Source organism: Nuphar pumila, chromosome 5 (assembly GCF_984573655.1).
Source record: "Nuphar pumila chromosome 5, dmNupPumi1.hap1.1, whole genome shotgun sequence".
Classification (NCBI taxonomy): domain Eukaryota; kingdom Viridiplantae; phylum Streptophyta; class Magnoliopsida; order Nymphaeales; family Nymphaeaceae; genus Nuphar; species Nuphar pumila.
The window spans coordinates 91398227-91410534 of NC_143253.1; the positions used below are offsets into that span (position 1 = coordinate 91398227).

At 38.3% G+C, this 12308-nt stretch overlaps 1 pseudogene across 1 annotated transcript in view; it reads left to right on the top strand.

Moving 5' to 3' along the window:
• The first annotated feature begins 337 nt into the window (after positions 1 to 337).
• The window catches only part of LOC149837811 (uncharacterized), a 93790-nt pseudogene continuing 81819 nt past the window's right edge, over positions 338 to 12308 (top strand). The window contains exons 1-5 of the transcript XR_016432238.1: positions 338 to 539; positions 612 to 694; positions 834 to 914; positions 1057 to 1299; positions 2481 to 2693. The product of XR_016432238.1 is annotated as an uncharacterized LOC149837811 (transcript). The remainder of the gene's footprint in view (positions 540 to 611; positions 695 to 833; positions 915 to 1056; positions 1300 to 2480; positions 2694 to 12308) is intronic.

The following is a 12308-nucleotide window of genomic DNA, read 5'->3' on the forward strand; positions in this document are numbered from 1 at the left end:
AGGCAGATCCGAATTCTGTTATAACCAGTTCCCTTTTGGACTGAATTTAAACAGTCACACTATCTTGAAGTTTAAGTAGTCATTCGATTGCTTCCTTCTTAGAGTGTTTTCCATTTTATATTCTCGTATCTCATAATCATGGATTCTTCTTCAACCTAGTCCGGTTTGTCATCAAACTTCCTTAGCCAACTTGTTTCTAAAAAGTTAAATAATTCCGATTTCCTGACTTGGAAGAGACAGATAGTTCCTTTTATCAGGAGCCAAGATCTCTTTGGTCATCTGGATGGATCGATTCCAGTCTCACCAGAGTTCATTGCAAAGGAGGAAACAGACGCTCATGGGGTCTACCCAGCTTGTACACAACCTGAATTATGTCTCTTGGATGAGAAAAGATCAAGCATTAATTGCCTACATCACGTCTACCTTGTCTCAGGAGGTACTGGTTGCTAATCCCGACGACTGCATAGTGATGGAATTGTGGAACAGGTTGACACAAACATACTCTCAGATATCTGAAGCCAGGGTTTTGTTCCTCAAGCGTGAATTTTAACTTCTCAGAAAGGGCAATCTGTTTATCATGAATTATTTGAATAAGATGAATACTATTACAGATCAACTAGCCATTGTTGGATATGAAGTGCCAGACAAGGAAATAGTGCAACAGACATTGAATGGTTTGGGCCCAGATTATCATGTATTTGTAACATCATTGTTGTGCTTGCCCATGCTTCCCACATTTGAGGACCTCCGGACAAAACTTTTACAATACGAAATGTCGTTGAAAGGCATTGCTGAAGATTCTGGTGCTTAATTTGATTCTCAATATGTTTTAGCTACTGGGTTCTCATTCGGTCGTGGTCGTGGAGGAAATAGCTTCAGAGGAAGAAGTGGTCGTGGTAGATTTGCAGGTCCAGGTTTGCTTCCTACACCCAATATGCCGTTCAACTCCAATGCGAAGAACCAAAATCAAAGAGCTGCCCCGACATGTTACTTGTGCAATAAAAAAAGGGGCATACTAAGGCAGACTGCTGGTTTAATCCTCAAAATAAAGGAAAGTTGCAAAACACTAAGAGCAAGAAGGCAGATAATGTTACCAAAACTGATGGGGAGGTGACACAACTTTTGCTGGCAGCATTGTCTGGGTTGCACTTGAAGCAGAATGATCAAGGATTATGGTATGTTGATTCAGAAGCAACAAACCATGTTACGGGGGATGTTGGTAAGCTCTCGAACTTGGTTCCTTTGGCAAAAATAGTATTGTTACTAGAGATGAATCTCACCATCATATTTCTCATATTGGTAATGCAATCATTCCTTTGTCAAGATCATCTCTCAATTTGTCAAACGTCATTCATGCTCCTAACATAAAAAAGAACATTATTTCTGTGTCCAAACTTGTTGATGATACACATTCTTATGTTGAATTCACTCTCTCTTTTGTGTATGTCAAGGATCTTCAAACGAAGGAGACATTCGCTGAAGGGGAGTAAAAAGGAAATATGTACATCTTCAAAGAAGATCCATTTGCGCATACTAGTTTCGTCCTGAAGCCCTTATTGAAGTCTAAGTCTTTTCAGTTTCAGTCATCTATGTCAGGTCTTGAGTCTGTTTTTAGTCTTTCTAAATGTAATAAGCCAAGTCTTTGGTATGATCGTCTTGGTCATTGCGGTTATACTTTTCTTGAGAAACTTGTATAAAGCAAATTAATCCCTAAATCAAGTTTGACTCTTGAGGAAAATAATAAAAAATGCTCCAGTTGTCAAATGCGTAAGAGTCATGTACTTTCTTTTGATTCTATAAATAAAAGAGCTTCAAGACCTTTTGAAATCGTTTATTCAGATGTTTGGGGCCCTGCGCCTGTCTGTTCTTCTTCTGGCAGCAGATATCACCTCATCTTTATTGACAGTTATTCCCGTTGTACTTGGATATTCTTTATGAAGCATAAGTCTGAAACTTTTCACATATTTCGTAACTTTCATGCCTTTGTTCGAAACCATTTCTCTACCAATATTCTGTATTTTCATTATGATGGAGGCGGTGAGTATACATCAAAGGATTTTACTGATTTTCTCCAAAGTAATGGAATAAAGCGTAGAGTGTCTTGTCTACATACGCCACAATAAAATGGGATTGCTGAGAGAAAGCATCGGCATATTGTTGAAACAACCATGAGCATGCTGCACGATAGTAATCTTCCCATTAGTCTGTAGACAAAAGCATTCCATTCAGCAGTCTATATTATAAATCGTCTGCCTATGACAGTTTTACAAAATAGTTCACCATACTTTTATCTTTTCGGCATTCAACCTGATTATAATGCTCTGCTTGTGTTTGGATGCACTTGCTACGTTCATATTGATGATTCTCTCAGGAATAAATTCCAATCAAAGGCTTCCAAGTGCAGATTCGTGGGATATGCTGCTGATTATAAAGGTTATCGATGTTATGACCCTATGACTAAACATATTAAAATTTCCAAGAATGTTGTGTTTGATGAAAATAATCTTGGAGATGTATCATTTAATACTTGTCAAAGGATTCCCAGAGAAGAGGTATATCATCCATGGATGAGTGCAGAATTATTTGCAGATGTTTATGGTGATTGCTCACCTCAGTGTACTCAGGAATCACAGTCGGTTGTCAAAGATGACATTGACTCGGGGCAGGCATGCTTATCTCAATCTGGTGATCAGGTTGGTGGAGCTTCATATGCTGAAGAAGGGGCAGTCCCACAACGGCATCTTATTGATAAATTTAAAGGGTATGCGTATGCGTGAAGAGAAAAATGCGCTCCTCTTGCTCCTCACATTGAACAAGATAATTGTGTCCCTGTTGAAAATCTGAGGAGTTCAAATAGAATCAGACACCCTATTGATAGGTGGGTCAACTACAACAAATTTTCTATGGATTTTCAACTCTTTTTATCTCAGGTTGATAAGTATGATGAACCCGTAGGGTTTCATCAAGCCGTAAAATCAAAGAAGTGGATTGAGGCAATCAATGAAGAAGTGAAAGCGCTTCATGAATGCCAGACGTGGGAAATTGTTTCCAGACCTCCTAACAAAAATGTTGTTGATTCCAAGTGGGTTTATAAAATTAAATACAAACCTGATGGCACCATAGAACGATACAAAGCAAGACTGTTGCAAAGGGATTTACACAGGAATATGACCAAGATTATGATGAGACTTTTAGTCCTGTAGTCAAAATGGGGTCAATAAGAATTATATTGTCTTTAACTGTCAAACATGAATGGATACTAAGTCAGTTAGATGTCAAAAATGCCTTCCTTCATGGGGACTTGAAGGAAGAAGTTTACATGGAACAACCTCCAGGATATGCTGAGGGAGACCCAAACACACATGTATATAGACTAAAAAGAGCCATATATGGTTTGAAGCAGGCCTCACACTCGTGGTTTGAAAGTTTCTCCTTAGAAATACAAAAACATGGGTTTTGTCGATCCCTCTTGGACCACTCATTGTTTATATTCAAGGGTAAATGCATCACCACCATGTTGATATATGTTGATGATATTATTGTTACAGGAAACTCAATGAGCCACATCGAAGAAATAAAGAGACTCTTAAGTCAAAGGTTTAAGATGAAAGACTTAGGAGATTTGCGTTATTTCCTTGGAGTCGAGGTAGACAGAAATGATGGTTGCATGACATTGACACAACATAAATACACACTAGATTTATTGAAGAAATTTGGTACGCAAGATTGCAAGCCTTTGTCTACACCGAGTGTCTTACATCAAAAGCTTAGTTCACAGGATGGAGATTTGTACCTAGATCGTACAAGATATCGAAGTGTAGTCGGTATGCTTCAATATCTTACATTTACTCATCCTGACATTGTTTATTCTGTCAATCAAGTGTCGCAGTTCATGCATGAGCCAAGAATAGGACACATGGATGCTGTCAAGAGAGTGTTGAGATATTTAAAAGGTACCATCGGAGATGGGTTGGTATATAAGAAAAGTTGGAAAGGAGGGGACATGCATGATGTCACAGTCTACAGTGATGCGGACTGGACAGGAGATCCTGATGAAAGGAGATCCTGATCTGGGTATTGCATCTTTTTTGAGAAAAACCTGGTATCTTGGAGCAGTAAAAAACAAAAGGCAATAGCTAGATCAAGTACTGAGGCTGAATACCGATCAATGGCTGCTGCAACTGCTGAAGCTACTTGGACAAGGCACTTGTTGAATGAATTGGAGGAAAAGATCTCGAAATCTATCTTACTGGGTGATAATCAAAGTGCCATTAAAATATCTTTCAATCCCATTTTCCACAGTAAGACAAAACATATTGAGATAGATCAGTACTTCATTCGACAGAAGGTTGAAGATAAAGAGATTGAACCTCATTTCATACCTACGGAAGACCAGGTGACAAATTTATTTACAAAGGGTTTGATGAAAAACAGATTCTGGTTCTTGAAGAACAAGTTGTCCATGGTACAAGACCATGCACAACTTGAGGGAGGGTATTAAGTATCGTGAAATGCACTAGTTGGGTCTGATCTAGACCCAATCTGGGATTGCGTGATTGACGTGCCTACTAGGACACATTTGTAATATCATGTTTTGTTGTAGGACAGTCATGTCCATAATCAAGTTTACTTATAACCTAATATATAAATACAAAGTATCAGGCCATATATGCTTTAAGAAAAACGTGAGCCTGTGTGCAGCAAAATCGACTCAGCGTCTCTTCTTTCTTCTGTCTTCTCACTTTTTCTCCTTTTTGCTAATCAGGTTTGGTGAAAACTGATGTTCTAACACAATTTACGTATATATCTAACTTTTGGAATAATTTTTTTTTTTAAGTTTTGAAAAGGGCTTTCGAAATCCCCTATTCTTTTTATCTGAAGAGATATACCATCAACAATAAATATATTGGACATGCTTGAGTTAGTATGACATTCAGATAAAATATCACCATTAGGTATCATATGAAATGAGACACCAAAATCAAGGAGCCAAGGATTTTTATCAGGATCCGAGAAGGACGAAACGACGACTTCGGTTGATGAAGATGCTTTTTTAAGAAGAGGCTAAAGAACTTCTATTAGTTGAGCCAGAGACATATTTCTGATGGATGAATTTTGTATAGGGGAAATGTCATTTGGCTTGCAGAGAGTTAACTGAGGCAACCTTCTTCTCATAAGTCTGATGGATGAATTGGGGCTTGATGTCCCGGTTCATGACAATAGTTATAAATAACCATTTTCTTATCACTTCCATTTTCTTGTCTTCCATAATGTGGTGGCTTGTAAGTACGTATGTAATTTTCTAGTCTAGATACGGCAAGAACCGAGCCATCCTCATTTTTGGTAAAACACTTCTTTAACTTATTCTTCTTCCTACTTAACTGTTCTATAGTATTTTTAATATAAGAAACTTTTATCTATGAAGGAGAACTGATTTGGTGGATTCAAATTCCGCCCTCAATCCATTGATGAATATGTAGAAGTGCTTTCTATCTATTTGCTTTTGGCAGAGGTTTATATTTTCGGGATAATGCCATTTTGGTTCTAGAAGAACTAATTCTTCCCAAAGCTCGAATAATTCGTTATAATATTCTCTAATACTTTTATCTCCTTGAGTCATATTTTGAATTTGGCCTTGCAAATTGCACACATGTGCAATATCCTTAAGGGAATACATTCTATTGTGGTGCAAGGCTAGAACACTTTTTGATATCTACACTAATAAGTCAAGACATGATTTTGACATGTCCCATCTTCCACTCCTTCCATTTTTTCTCATATGGCCATAGCCTTGGTTTTCTCCTTCTCCGTAAGTGATCCTTCTTTCTTACCCTCCACTTTGGTAAGAACTAACTTAGATCGGGCCCGTCAACTAGTTTCGATAACCCTTTTCCCTAAGTAAGGTGCTTCATAATTGGGGTTTATGTTACATAGTTGAAATCATTGAGTTTTATGGGTTTAATGGTGACATTTTCATTGTCATCCATTTTTTTACAAGGGATAAAGGGGTTAGAAAAAGAGAGAGAACGATAGAGAAATAAAAGAAATGAGCGTAGAGGAAGCGAGGTGAAGGACACAAGCACTTCATCACCATCAAGCAAGCACCACCAATGGATCACACGTGCACTTGTATCTTCAAATGCACGATCATGATCACACGAGCACTTGTACAACCACGATCTCACAAACACTTGAATATGAGTCACAAATGAACTTTAGCACTACCAAGCTCAGATACCATGTAATGAAATGGTGGTCTTCAAATATGACCAACAATGTTCACCAAATAGATACAAAAGTAGACAATCACCAAAAAGGAACTCACTATGGAGTTTACTCACAAAACCCACAAAGGAGTATTCTCACAAATAATAATGTTTTATTGATGAAAATAATGCAGGGAAGCATTCATACAAATGAGGGGAATCATTCTCTTTTATGTACAATAAGCAAGGCTCATAGAGTCGTTGGAGCTAGTCCAACGGCTAAAATTATAGCCGTTGGACTAGATCTAACGGTTAGAAGCCTCCATTCAACTCTGTGTTGACTGTTCAAAACAAAAAATAAAATATACATATAAATATATTTACTTGTGAATATATATATATATATATATATATATATATATGTATACATATATTTTTATATACATATTCACTACACACGCACACACACACACATATTGTAATGAGATATGCGGAAAAACAAAGAGTGCTATAAGCACTTACAATGTCTACCAATGGACAAACAAAAGAGATGACACCCAAATCCACAAAGGGACAACACAACATAAAAATATAAATGTCTCTTATTGAAAAGAGAGAAAGCTCTCAAGAGTGAAGAATACAAGATGGGTTCACCCCTATATATACACAAAGAAGGAGAGTGAGGGGTGACCTTATGGCCTTAAAAGAAGAGCCACATAGGGGGCTCCCCATGGAGTTGTTGGGAGCCCCCAACGGTCACAAATGTGACCGTTGGGGGCCCCATTGACTCAATGGTGGGACCCCTTATGTGGGTAAAAGACAAAATAAAAAAGAAAAAAATAAAGTGCAAAATAAATACAAAAAAGGGGAAAATAACAAGTACCCCTATCGGGTACTTGTGAAATGACTAAAATACCCCTATTGGGTATATTAGACTACAACAACAACAACAACTACGCCTTCATCCCAAAACAATTGGGGTCAGCGATATGAACCAAAAAAGAAATTCATTTTGGGTCTTCCACATGAATCCTTTTCCTCCAATCATTTCTATCCAACGCCATGTCCTCGGTGAGGTTCAAAGCATTCATATCCTTTCCTATCATCTCCATCCAAGTCTTCCTAGGCCTACCCCGACCTCTTTTAACTAATATATTTTCCCATTTCTCCAACCTTCTAACTGGAGCATCATTAGGCCTTCGCCGAATATGTCCAAACCATCGTAAACGATTCTCTCGCATCTTATTTTCAATGGGTGCAACACCTACCTTCTTACGTATCTCTTCGTTCCGAATCTTATCTTTTATTGTATTTCCACACATCCATCTAAGCATACGCATCTCAACTACACTCATTTTTTTAATATGATGTTCTTGGCAGCCCAACATTCTGTATCATATAGTAAAGCGGGCCTAATAGTCGTCCTATAAAACTTTCCCTTCAACCGCAATGGCATGCTACGATCGCACACCACTCCAGTTGCACTTTTCCATTTCATCCACCCAACCTTTATCCTATGATTTACATCTCCATCAATTTCTCCATACTTTTGAATGATAGATCCCAAATATTTGAAACAATCATCCACCGGTATTTCTTGCTCACCAAGCTTCACTACACTCCCATCACTACTTCGTTGCTTACTAAACCGATATTTCATATATTCTGTCTTACTCTTACTCAACTTAAAACCTCTTGCTTCCAATGTCTGTCTTCATAATTCTAACTTAGCATTAACCCCAGCTGTAGACTCATCAATCAAAACAATATCATCAGCAAACAACATACACCACGACACATTTTCTTGAATTGATCTCGTAAGCTCATCCATCACTATAGCAAATAGGAAAGGACTTAAAGCAGATCCTTGATGTAACCCAACCGTTATAGAAAAATTGGTTGTCACCCCTTCACAAGTACGGACATTGGTTATTACTCCTTCATACATATCTTTAATTATACTAATGTACTTGAGAGAAACACCTTTCTCCATCATTGTCCACCAGAGAACGTCCCTAGGTACTCTATCGTATGCCTTCTCTAAATCAATAAAAACCATATGCAAATCTTTGTTCCTCTCTCTATATCTTTCAATAAGTTGTCTAAGAAGATGTATAGCTTCCATAGTTGATCTTCCAGGCATAAAACCAAATTGATTCTCCGATATCATGACAACCTTCCTCAACCTAGACTCAATCACCCTCTCCCAAAGTTTCATAGTATGACTCATGAGTTTTATACCACGATAGTTTGTGCAATCTTGTATATCACCCTTATTCTTATATAAAGGCACCAAAGTACTCTTCCTCCACTCATTAGGCATCTTATTTGTTCGCCAAATCAAGTTAAAAAGATTTGTCAACCATTCTAAACCTTTCTCTCTCAAGCATTTCCAAGCCTCGATAGGTATACCATCTGGGCCAACTGCGCTTCTTGATTTCATTTTCTTCAAAGCCTCTGCAATTTTTTTCTTTTGAATCTTGCGCATGAAGTCACGATTTATCTCATGAAAAGGAATGGAGAAGTCTCCAAGATCTTGAGCATGACTATCATTAAATAGCTTATCAAAATAATCTTTCCATCTCTCCTTAATCTCCTCATCTTTGACTAAAACCCTTTGCGTTTCATCTTTGATACATCTAACCATACCCAAATCCTTCGATTTCCTATCTCTCATCTTTGCAAGCCTATAAATATCCTTCTCGCCTTCTTTGGTATCCAACTTGTCATAAACCTCCTTATATACCTTAGCCCTCGCGTTTCGAACAACTTTTTTAGCTTCCTTCTTTGCTATCATATACTTCTCCAAATTCTCATTATCACGACTCTTACTTAGATTTCTATAACACTCTCTTTTAACCTTAATAGCTAATTTGACATCCTCGTTCCACCATGATGTATCCTTACCTATTGGTGCACCGCCTTTAGACTCACCCAATACCTCCTTAGCTACTTTTCTCATACCACCCGCTATCTTATTCCACATTGATTCTGAATCCTCCTCGAGACACCAATCAACTTCCTTAACTACCTGCTCTACAAACATTCCTTGTTTAGCTCCTTTCAGTGCCCACCACTTAATTCTAGGATCTATCCTATGTCTATCCCTTTTGCGGCATTGTCTAATTCTAAGATATAAAATTAAGACTCTATGTTGTGTAGCTACACTTTCTCCTGGTATAACCTTACAATCGATGCAACAACCCCTATCTCTCTTTCTAAGTAGGAAAAAATCTATCTGACTCGTATTAACCCCACTTTTAAATGTTACTAGGTGAGACTCCCTCTTCCTAAACCAAGTGTTTGCTAAGATCATATCATAGGACAAACAAAAATCTAAAATCCTTTCTCCACTTTCATTTCTTTCTCCTATACCATAGCCTCCATGGATATTCTCAAATCCATCCCTACTAATGCCTACATGTCCATTAAGGTCACCGCCGATGAAAAGCTTTTCTCCATAAGATGTCTCTTGTACTACTCCATCTAAATCTTCCCAAAATTGATGCTTAATGGAATCATCTAAACCTACTTGAGGTGCATAAACACTAATAATATTAATAATATCCGTACCTAATACTAATTTAATAAGTAAAATTCTATCACCCTTCCTACGGACCTCAACTACATTATCTATAAACTGGCGACTCATAACAATCCCTACTCCATTCCTATTCCTATTTATTCCTGTATACCAAATCTTATATCCCCAAGGTTCTATCACTTTAGCTTTCTCACCTACCCATTTGGTCTCTTGAAGACATAAAATACCAATCTTTCTCCTACACATAACATCTACTAACTCTACCAACTTACCAGTTAAAGACCCTATGTTCCAAGTGGCTAACCTAATTTTATGGTCTTGGACTAACTTCTTTACCCCCACCCGTCCAACAAAGTGAGAGAACCCTTGCCTATTTGACACCACACCCGGGCGCCGGTGTGACGCGTCGCTTCTGGGCGACGACCTAGCAACCCTTGCACATTTATCACTGCCTCCGGGCCTAGAGAGTACAGCGCGTCGCTCAGTAGGGAACGCCCCAACGAAATTCTCATATTGGTTCATTTTCATAGGATATGACAAAGTTTTTATGCTGGCTGTCACAGGCCTACCGCAACCCTCCTCCTTTATCCGGGCTTGGGACCGACAGTGTATAACTACACAGGCAGTGTATATTAGACTATATATATAAATATATATATGGATTACATGTATTTTAACACCCTCCCTCAAGCTTTACGGGGATAGAACCGAAAGCTTGTTAAGGAGAAACATAAAACGAGGAGCGACAAGAGCTTTAGTGAAGAAGTCCGCCAACTGGTACTCGGATGTGACGTAAGGTAGTGCTATGGTTCCTCTTAGGTATTCATCACGTACGTAATGGCAGTCCATTTCGATGTGCTTAGTACACTCATGGAAGGTGTGATTGCTTGCAATATAAATTGCGCTTTTGTTGTCACAACACATCTTCGAAGGAGTAGAGATGACAATGCCCATATCACTGAGGAGACTTCTTAGCCATACAAGCTCCATGGTTGTAGTGGCCATAGCACGATATTCCGCTTCTGTTGAGGACAATGATACTTTGTGATGCTTCTTGCATCTCCAAGAAATCATAGAGTCACCTAAGAAAACACAAAAACCCGTAGTTGAGACTCTGTCATTGGGATTTCCTCCCCAATCAGCATCAGTATAAGCAATTAAATCAAGTGATGAAGAGGAGGAAAGAAAAACTCCCTTAGTCATGGTGTTTTTGATGTATCTGAAGACTGCACTCATGTGCACAGTTGTAGGTGCATGTTGAAACTGACTAACAGAGTGGACGGCATGAGCTATGTCTGGCTGAGTGATGGATAGCAATTAAATCAAGTGATGAAGAGGAGGAAAGAAAAACTCCCTTAGTCATGGTGTTTTTGATGTATCTGAAGACTGCACTCATGTGCACGGTTGTAGGTGCATGTTGAAACTGACTAACAGAGTGGACGGCATGAGCTATGTCTGGCCGAGTGATGGATAGGTAGGTTAGAGACCCAACAAGTTGACGGTAGGGAGTAGGATCCTCGAGAAGTGTTCCATCTTCCAACCTTAACTTCGCATTGATGACTTCAGGGGTTTCTGTCTTCTTATCATCGGAGATACCAGACTTTGAACAAATGTCAGCGGCAAGTTTCATTTGAGAGAGAATGTACCCTTGAAGGGAGTACGCTACTTTAATTCCTAAAAAATATCTTAAGAAACCAATGTCAGACATGTCAAAATTTTCTTTTAAAACTTTCTTAATATCATTAATTCCTTGCTCTTCACTTCTAGTGATGATCATATCATCAACATAAAGTAGTAGAATAACTACCGAAGACCCTGCACTTTTCACAAACAAAGCAGTGTCAGTATAGCATGAACGAAAATTCAAACTTGTCATTACATTACTAAATCTATCATGTCAAGCTTTTGGGGCTTGCTTTAAACCATATAATGCCTTTTTAAGTTTGAGAATTTTATTTTTACCAATACATACTCCTGGTGGGGGATCCATGTAAACCTCTTCATTTAATTCACCATTTAGGAATGCATTCTTAATATCTAATTGATAGATAGGTCATTTTTTAACTGACGCAACGACGATAAGAGTCTTAACACTAGTCATCCTAGCTACGGGTGCGAAAGTTTCTTCATAGTCTATACCGTATTCTTGAGCGTATCTTTTTGCTACTAATCGGGCTTTATAGCGTTCTAATGAACCGTCACTTTTAGTTTTAATTTTGAAGACCCATCTACATCCTATCGATCTCTTTCCAATGGGTAATGAAGTTATTTCCCAAGTTTTTGCCTTTTCAAGGGCACTAAGCTCTAAGTTCATGGCTTCAACCCATTGGGGAATGTTTTTGGCTTCATTATAATGTGAAGGTTCATGAAATGAGTGTAACACAATTAGACACGCTCTATACCTTGGAGTTAGAGACTCATAGGAAACAAACCTATTAGAGGGATTGGAGATTCAGCCGGATCTCCTTAAAGAGGTTTCTTCTATGTTGGAACCTTGAGAGTATTTTTCTAAGGCACTCATTTGAGCTTGTTGACCACGCCTAACATAGGTTTGGATT